The 7,441-nt window shown below is 43.2% G+C and overlaps 1 protein-coding gene across 2 annotated transcripts in view; it reads right to left on the reverse strand.

Annotated features, from left to right (window-relative positions):
* IL6ST (interleukin 6 signal transducer) overlaps positions 1 to 4,409 on the reverse strand; it is a 57,221-nt gene extending 52,812 nt beyond the window's left edge. Inside the window, exon 1 of one of the 2 annotated variants that reach the window (XM_003899686.3) lies at positions 4,205 to 4,409. The gene's annotated coding sequence lies outside the window, so the exon portion shown is untranslated. The remainder of the gene's footprint in view (positions 1 to 4,204) is intronic. The other variant, XM_021939372.2, reaches the window with a different exon arrangement.
* Between the last annotated feature and the right edge of the window lie 3,032 nt (positions 4,410 to 7,441).

Below are 7,441 nucleotides of genomic sequence, written 5' to 3' on the forward strand. Positions count from 1 at the left end.
GGCATCAACTTTTCTTTTTAAATACCAACTTCTTTGAAGACATATGACTTCAACTACTACCTTCAAACAAAATAATTTCAAGAATTCTGGCTTGGATCTTTCTTTTAATTCCAGTTACATTTCATCTTCTTATTCTGTCTCCGAGTCTTATCAATTTAAGAGGTCTAAAACCAATACACACAGATACATGCTCATGAACAAATATACACATAAATGCCCACACTTTTCTTTTAACACTTTAAGTTCTAGGGTACATGTGCACAACGTGCAGGGTTGTTACATATGTATACATGTGCCATGTCGGTGTGCTGCACCCGTTAACTCGTCACTTATATCAGGTGTATCTCCTAATGCTATCCCTCCCCCATCTCCCAACCCCACGACAGGCTGGTGTGTGATGTTGCCCACCCTGTGTCCAAGTGTTCTCACTGTTCAATTCCCACCTATGAGTGAGAACATGCGGTGTTTGGTTTTCTGTCCTTGCGATAGTTTGCTCAGAATGATGGTTTCCAGCTTCATCCATGTCCCTACAAAGGACATGAACTCATCCTTTTTTATGGCTGCATAGTATTCCATGGTATATATGTGCCAATTTTCTTAATCCAGTCTATCATTGATGGACATTTGGGTTGGTTCCAAGTCTTTGCAATTGTGTATAGTGCCGCAATAAACATACGTGTGCATGTGTCTTTATAGCATAATGATTTATAATCCTTTGGGTATATGCCCAGTAATGGGATGAATGCCCACACACTTTAAAAAGTCACAAGGACTTACCGTTTTTCCCTGTCTACAAACAACTTATCCTCTTCAATTGCCTAAGTCAGTGGAGTCCATCATTTCTCTCACTTATGCCGTACATTTTAGCTTTTCTCAGTTACAAATCTTATCTTGTCTTCTTTCCCATAATATCTTTTCCACCCGTCTCTTCTTTTTACCCTCTACCACAAACTAACCTAATTTGGACATTGATCAACTCACTAATTTCATCTGTGTTCCTGCTTCCGGTTGTTTTCCCCCCTCCCAAGCATTCTCAACATTGTTGGTGGATCACTCTCTCTAAAACATAACTAAACCTGTCATTCTTTTCCTCAACAGCTTTTTAAAGGGTGAATAATAATGCCAAATATTTTAACTATTTAAGAACCTAAAATTTTGGCTTTGGTGTGCCTATCCAATCTATCTTTTCCAATATTCAAGTTTCTCTATTCTAAAAAAAAATCCTTTCCTCTGACTTCTCCCTCGAGCTACCTTACTACTATACTTCTAGAGAGAACTGCTTGCAGTTGCAAGCAATCTAGCTTTTACTCCAATCATGCTGAAATCATTCTTGTAGCTTCCAAATTGCAAAGCAAATATTTAAGCTCCTCATTTTGCTTGACCACACCACGCCATTTATAATTTGGTCTTATCTTTCATCACTCCCTACTAACCATCCCTGTAGACTCAGCAAACCACTAGACTTCCTCTAACATACCTTGTTCTTTCAGTTTGTGCTTCTACATGTATTATTCCTTGCCTCTACAATGCCTTTCCTGACTGCTGTGCACTACAAACTGCTTATGAAATATCATCTCTTCTATGGAATTTCCCCCCACTTCATAAACATCTTTGCTCTCAGTGTACTCTCACATCGTTCCCTAATAGGATTCAGAACGCTGCACAGTAATTGTTTCACATATCTTGATATCCTCAGAATCTAACATAGTTTGAGGCATCTAGTGGACAATTAAGGGTGGGTTTTTAAAGACTTTCTGGTATGATCTTATTATTCTATCTACTCACTGTTACTCAAGTATACTGGATGAAGGGGCAGGATGTATCATGGTTAAGAGGTCAGATTCTGAAGCCAGGCTATGTATGACCTTTAGATCTACCACTTAGCTGGGCAAATTAATTAACCTTCTTGTGCCTGGGTTTCTCTAGGTGTAAAAAGAGGATTATTATCCTATTATTATTAGACTTACTTCATAATATTATGAAGATTAAATGCCTTAATATGGGCAAAGTGCTCAAAACAGTGACTGGCACAACATAAGCACTAAATATATATTACCTGTTTTAATTAATAGACCTTAGTTATTGCTGATTCTTTCCACAAGTTAGTCCTATATTATGTTCTATATTCTCCATTCTATATTATGTCCTCCATGCGCTATTATAAATGGGCTCTCTTCATTTTTCCCTTTATCCAAATCTTACCCAGGTTTCAAGGCCAACTTCTCGTAAATCCTTTGCTCATTCCAATCCTTAAATGTTCATTCCAATCCTTAAACGATCATTCCCTAATTTTAACATCTACAGGATTTTCTGTATCACTCTGCATTTAATTAAAACTGCTTTGATTCCTTGTAGTTTTTCTCGTATAAGTTTGTCAATTCAATTGTTAGAAACTCTTTGAAGGTCCTGATTACATCTCCTGCACCTTTGTGAGTTCCTATAGCAGGTAGTAATTGCTTAGTATTTGCTGTGTAAAATAATAAAGCACAATAGGAACCTCAACTCTGATCATTCTGCCTTTGCAATCAAAGAAAGGGAGACGGCTGTGAGAACATTCCATGCTTCTCCAGGAGCTAAGCTGCAAATATATTAGGGCCAGAGAATTCTGACTCCCATTAAAATGAGCAGCTCTGAAAGAGGGAGGGGGGGAACCCTTCCTGCCACTGTAGAGGATTTATGGGTAGCCCTTAAGTTCCCAACCCAAATTGTGGCACTGGGTTTTTTATGAGAAATGTGTCAACATGACAAAATGATTCAGAGCACAGGATTTGGAGTCACACAGATCTAGGTTTCAGAGGGACTCCTGTTTTCTTCTCTATAAAGGGGACATTTTAACACCTACTTCACAGGTATTTAACTTTCATCCTAACACTGAACTGAAGTGCAAAGCCTTGGAAACAAATTTAAATAAACTGAAAACACTGCAATTCACAAATAAAAGTGAGAACATTTTTAGTTACATAAGAATATATTATATTAAATTAGGTGGCGGGAGTATTTATAATAATCTAAATGGCCTGTGAGAAAATTAAACTGGCATTGTCAATAATACATACTTAAGATGGGAAAAAAAATCCCACTATAAAGTTTGTCCTTTTTGACATTTTCTCCTTCCTGTAATTTTTTCTTTCACTCAAGATCAAAAATGTTCAAGATTATCCCCAAAGATAAATAGTTGGGCAAGTTGGTTCTATAAATGTAGTATTTCAGTTCATAGTTCAAAAATACTTCCAAATAGGAATTAACATGAATTTAAGAAATTAACACAAGACAGTTAAACTGATGATCTGAGTTCGTAATTTCAAATTAAGATTTGTTCCAACTTGAAGCTGGCAGTCATAGTTTAAACGGTTTGTTAACAGCACTGACAAAAGCAAATACCACAATCTTTCAGAAAATTCACCCTGAAATTCTAATAACTAGTTATTTTAAGGCAGTATAATTGTTGGTATACTTCACGAAATGCGTTTCCTTCTGAAGGCAAAAAAAAAAAAAAAAAAAGTGACGTCTTATTTTTAACCTGTAATTTTTTTTTTCCAGTTTCGGATTATGAAATAAAATGCTGTTCATCCACTGAAGGACAGACCCTTGCTTCCTGGACTATCTTCAAGCTTAGGTCGCAGGAGCTAAAATTTTAAAAACAGATTTGTTCTCCTCGGGATACAGTGGGATGTGGAATTCGTTAGGAATGATAATTATTAATAGAAGAGATCAAAAGAAGGAAAGAAACGTTAATAATGTTCACAAGCATTGTGAACTTTCAACAATGTTGAAACGTTACGATTTCAAGATGAAAAAACGGCTTTGGGGAAGGGAAATCCACCTTGAGAATAAAGACAAGTGCGGAGCGAATAGAATTTCAGGGGAGATGTAAAGGGGATTGGGAAAAACGTGGGATCTGGTAACAAAAAGGGGGGTTTGTTCTTGAAGGGCGTTCTGCGGGGCGGGCGTAAGAGGGGTGCGTGCGTGCGCGTGGGTGAGGTTTGTACTCGCTGAGATAATCGAGGTGACAAAGTTGTGGAAGTAGAATTCAGAGGTGCGGGAGCAGGGAGGGGAAGGAATGTGGGGATTTCCAGGCTGGGCTGACAAGTTCCGGGCGCTGCTCTCAGGAGGAAGGGAGGTCTCCTCGAGTGCCAAATAGCCCGTCCGCAAACACCAACCCTCTCCCTCCAGCTACGCGGCCCAGCACCCGGTCCCTCCTCACCTCAGGCCGCGCCGCCTCGACCCCCCGCGTCTCCACAGCGCACGAAACCCTTGGCGCCAGGCTGGGCCAGAGCCGTCGGCCTGGCAGGCGCGGCCCCCGGTTCAGCTGCACCGGGGCGGCCCAGCGCGGCTCCGCGGGCCTTTTGGCTGCTCGCCCCGGCTCCGGAACGCTCGCGGATCCTTCTCCGCAGAGGTAGCGCGCCGCCCCAGTCCCGCGGCGGGGCGGGGCGCTCCCCAATCCCGCCCAGCTGCGTCCCCCGCCGGCCCCCTTTGCGCCTCGCCCCCAACCGGGACCTAGGCGCTGATTGGCCCCTGAGAGACCCTTTGCGCCCAGGCATTGGTCCAGCGGCCGCCCGTCGATGAGGGGGCGGGACTCCGAGGGGTAGCGATTCCCGTAACGCGGCTCCCCGCGTCCCGGATTCCGGTGGCTGCGCCCGCGTCGCCTCTCCCAGACTAGATCGAAGGGTTCCCCCCACCTCCCCTCTGTGGGCGGAAAGAGCGGAATGTTCCATTTTTCTGTGGAATAACGGGGTCATGAACTGAAGCCCGGGTGCTGCCCGCTGCCCGCTGCCCCCGCCCTCCCTTCTCGCCAGGGCGCCTGCGGCCTCTCTTCGCGGCCTTCCCCTAGGGACTCGGAGCGGCGAGGGACCGCCTGGCTCCCTTGGGGACGGGGGAGGCGTGGGAGCCTCTTGGGGAAAGTGAAGAGCTCGGTGGCCGTGACTCCGCACGAGACTGCTGCAGATTGTGGCGGCGGCTTCGCTCCAAGACTTATGTAAACGAACCTTGCCACAGTACTTTTTTAAATTAGTAAATGAGTTTGGGTGCGATTGATCAGTGAGCCCCAGAGCTGCTGGCCCACCAAGCGACTGGTGTTTCTTTGCGGTTTATACCTCCCTGTTTATGGTAAAAAATACCGGGTAAAAACCTATTCATCCCCCCTCCCCTCCCCGCCTCCGCCCCCCTCTTTCCCTCAGAAAATGGACCTAAAGGCTCACGATGTTTGTTTCTCCCCAAAGGAAGATGAGAATCTCGAGTTAAAAGATAAGGCGTGTGCATGCGTGCGTATGGGGTGTGTGAGTGGGTGTCTGTAAAAGTAAAGAAACACCCAAAGGTAGAGGCTTTTGTGGAAGAATGAGAGGATATAGGAAGGAAATAATGGTGTAATGAACTTGAATTATATCTATAAATGAACAATTATAAAGTTCTTCATTATATTGAGGATTCAGATAGAGTAAAACGTAGATCGAATTATAATCTCTTAGTTGTTGATCAGGTAATTTATAAAAGGGAAAAGTGGGCCTGCTAACAGAGTCGCAGGCAAACTAGATGGTGCTACAGCTGATGTGTTCAGCTCTTGCTGCTCCCTGTCATCCTATATCTAACCTATAGATTGTTACCAGATCGTATTCTGGCTTTGCCATTTAGAGGGGTGTTTATTTTAAAACAAACTTTTATAAAAATTTGTTAAATTGAAAATTTTGTATAGATCCAGGAAACTTGATTTTTTTGTTGTTATTGTTCAGTCTCCTTCTGTCACCCAGGCTGGAGTGCAGTGGCTGGATCATGGCTCAGCGCACGTTCAAATTCCTGGGCTCCAGCGATCCTCCCACCTCAACCTCCCAAGTAGCTCAGACTACAGGTGCCCCTACAATACCTGGCCAATTTTTTAAATTTTTGGAGAGACAAGATTTTGGTATGCCGCCCCAGCTGATCTTGAACCCCTGGCAACAAACGATCCCCTGGCCTTGGTGGCCTCCCAAAGTGCAGAGATAACAGGTGTGGTGCAAAGATGAATTTAGGGGAAAATGTGTAGTGCTTAAATGTACTCTCTGGTTCTAGATTGCCTAGGTTTAAATGCTGATGCTGCTATTTCCCATCTCTGTGACCTTGGGCAAGTCTTTTTAAGTTTCTTCATCTGCAAAATGAGAATAACAATACCAACCTTATGGGATTGTTGCAAGGATTAAATGAGTTAAAATACATAAAGTGTTTAGCACATAATAGGTGCTCTGTAGGTATCAGCTATAATCGTCATTGAATGTCTACTTGGTCAACGCTTCTGAAATCTTTTAGTATCACAACATATATTAAAAATGATATTTCGCTGGACAGAGGAGGGCAGGTACACAGAAGTGGATTGATATGTCACAACACACCAGTCTGCCTTGGCACCATTAGGAAAACAAATGACTGAGTTAGTGCTTTTATGGGTGTCTTTTTATTGGCTCAGCTCAGGTCCTCCTCCCAAGAAACTCACATTTTATGGGAGTGGTTAAAGTCTGAGGACAAAAGGATGAATCAATATTGGAGAAATATTTTTCAGAACAACAGGACAGGAGACCTCTGTTGTGTTGGAATTACATGACTTTGCAGACATCTCTGTAGAGCACTGGCCTTGAAATTACCAATTTCAGATTAAGGATTTGTTATTAGAAAGCCTTGTCAAAATGCAAATTACGGTAAGTAGAAGAAAGTGGTATATTAATGGAGAACTCTCCATTTGTGTCCTGTGACCATTTGGGATTTTAGATATGTCAAGAGCAGGCTGGGTGCAGTGGCTCACACCTGTAATCCCAGCACCTTGGGAGGCTGAGGCAGGCAGATCACTTGAGGCCAGCCAGGAATTCAAGACTAGCCTGGCCAGCATGGTGAAACCCCGACTCTATTAAAAATACAAAAATTAGCCAGGCATGGTGGTGGGTGCCTGTAATCCCAGTTACTTGGGAGGCTGAGACACAAGAATCACTTGAACCCAGGAGGCAGAAGTTGCCGTGAGCTGAGATGGTGCCACTGCACTCCAGCCTGGGTGACAGAGCAAGAATCCTTTTCAAAAAAAAAAAAGAGCAGAGATTGGGGAACCTGTACAGTGAGAAAGTAACATGAAGGCACCGAAATTACAATTACTTGGGAGTAAGTGAGCAAAGCTTAGGAAGTTGTGCCATGGAACAAAGGTGATAAATGTCAAAGACACACTTTGCCTGCATTTCTATTTCCCTAAATCTGGCACTGACTAGGAGATCTCTTTACTTGCTTGTCTGTGCCCAGTTACGTTTCTGAAACTCTGTGTCAGCCCTGGAATTATCCTCATGTTCTGCATCAACTTAATGATTGAGCATCCATGTTCATGACTCATTAGCACTCTGATCTCACAATTTCTCATGCTTTTCTTTTCCAATCATCTTCAACCTCACTCTGTATCAGCAACCCACAGATGGAGCCACACCCTCAACCTAGTCAT

The sequence above is a fragment of the Papio anubis genome, chromosome 5 (assembly GCF_008728515.1).
Source record: "Papio anubis isolate 15944 chromosome 5, Panubis1.0, whole genome shotgun sequence".
NCBI lineage: Eukaryota > Metazoa > Chordata > Mammalia > Primates > Cercopithecidae > Papio > Papio anubis.